Source organism: Nannospalax galili, unplaced genomic scaffold (genome assembly GCF_000622305.1).
Source record: "Nannospalax galili isolate Female #2095 unplaced genomic scaffold, S.galili_v1.0 scaffold47, whole genome shotgun sequence".
Taxonomy (NCBI): Eukaryota; Metazoa; Chordata; class Mammalia; order Rodentia; family Spalacidae; genus Nannospalax; species Nannospalax galili.
This window is the reverse complement of record NW_008357641.1, coordinates 2343573-2345891: the sequence shown is the minus strand read 5'-3', so window position 1 is coordinate 2345891 and position 2319 is coordinate 2343573.

The following is a 2319-nucleotide window of genomic DNA, read 5'->3' as shown; positions in this document are numbered from 1 at the left end:
TGCCAGGGCTGGAGAGATGGCTCAGCAGTTAAGAACACTGGCTGTGCTCTGCAGATTCAGGCTTTCCCCATTAGTCTGGTCCCTATTCCTCAACGCCCCTTGCCATGGTATCCTCAGTCCCCACAGACACTGACTGAATTGAGGAAAGCAATTAAGGAGGATGGGGTACAGGCTCATTGGACAAAGGGGGTTCTTCACGATCTCTCAGTCTGGCTCAACACACCTACAGACTGGAAAGACATAGCAAGAGCCTGCCTTCAGGACAGCTGTACTAGAATGGGTCACCCTATTCTAGGATGAGCGTGATCAATGCCCCCCCCCCCCCAGAAATCATAACAATAATGTCCCGGTCACTTTGGATGCCTTATTAGGGGACGGGACATTCAGCAGTCCGGCCATTCAGGCCCAGGACTCACCGGAATATTTTGATCAACCTTGATACTGTGCTCTTCGTGCCTGGGACCATATAGTGCCTCCAAAAGCGTACAGAGTTACACCCATTACCCAGATGAAACAAAAGTCTTCAGAATCCTTTGCTGAATTCGTAGATAGGGTGTCATTGGCCGTCAAGAGATGTACAGGATGAACTTTTTAAAGTTGTTGTCTGGGAAGGCATGACAAAAGAATATAAGATGGCTTGTGCTGGGCTCAAATGGCAAGATAGGGGATTGGCTGCTAGCCACTCAGGATATTGGGACCTCCACCCATATGGCAGAGGTCCAGGCAACTCCCTGGCCAAGGCCATGACAGCCATGACCCTTGCAGCCAGGGAAGACCGAATCTGTTTTAAGTGCAAAAAGAAAGGGCATTGGGCAAAACAGTGCCCTGAGGCCTCAAGTAATCCCGAACCTGGGGTGTCCTAACACCCCCCAAATGCCCAAGATGCAAAAAGGGATTCCATTGGAAGAGGGATCGTGGATCCAAATATGATATTGACGGCAAGTCTTTAAACTAACTGTGGGGAAACCCCCAGCCCCATCACAAAAAGGGGGTCTCCTGGCTACACAGGGACCAAACCCCACGCTGCCAAAGTTCATTGCACTATTCTATTGGAGGAAGACATAAGACCCAAAATAGCCCTAACCTTCAATGGCAAGCAGTTTAAATGCCTTTTGGACACCGAGGCTGACAAAACCATCCTTAGAAGAGCAGAGGTTCCCTCTACTTGGCCCCTGATACTGGGTCCCACCCTGGCCAGGGTGGGAGGATCCCAGAAGGCTTGGCAATGTAGAGATTTGGAAACATGGGAGGACCCCAATGGTAACATAGGAAAATGTAAGCCCTTGGTGGCTGAGGACTTTTCAATAAACCTCTTGGGGCAAGATATACAGAGCCAAATGGGCATGGTCATTACCCACAGATGATAGGGGATTTTATGATTGAATTTGGGAGGAGGACAAAAATCTGAGGCAAGCCCATAAAGATGATAACCCCCAATTCTAACGGACATTGATGTTTACAGGACCCCAGCCCTTGAATGGTGCTCAGAGGAGCCCATTTGGGTTGATCAATGGCCGTTTCATGGGGACAAACTCATGACTGTCCAGGACCTGGCCCAGCAACAGCTCATGTTGGGTCACCTACAAACCACCAGAAGCCCATGGAACACACGCATTTTCCCCATCAAAAAGAAGTCTGGAAAATGGCACCTACTTCAGGACCTTAGGGCAATTAATGCTTCCATGGTTATTTGGGGAACGCCCCAGAGAGGGATACCACCCATGGCTTATATACCCATGGATAAGTCTATTATTATTTTAGATATCAAGAATTGCTTTTTTACCACTCCATTACACCCCAGGGATACAAAACGCTTTGCCTTTTCTCTCCCTGTACCCAATAACAGAAGCCCCTGTCCTAGATTCGAGTGGAGATGTCTGTCCCAAGGCATGGCAAACAGCCCTACCATGTGTCAAGAAGCTGTGTGGCACACCATCAGGCACATTTGCTCTGCACTCCAGGGGGACATAGAGGTCTACCATTATATGGATGACCTCATGTTTCTTCTGACACTCCAGAATTACTCAAACAAAATCTCCCCCTTCTAATCAAGGGCCTTAGCACCCATGACCTATCAGTGGCCACAGACAAGATCCAAAGAGTCTACCCCCTTCATTTCCTGGGCACAGAAATCCATTTAAACAATCTCAGGCCCATGAAACCCACCATCTCCCTCCCTTCTGCCCTCACAGTTGCAGGCCTCCAGGCCTTTTGGGGGGAAGTTAATTGACTACGTCCTTGGCTTAATATCACTACCAGTGCATTGGTGCCTCTGTACAAACTTCTAACTTCTCATGCCCTTTACGGCACTTGCCTAGA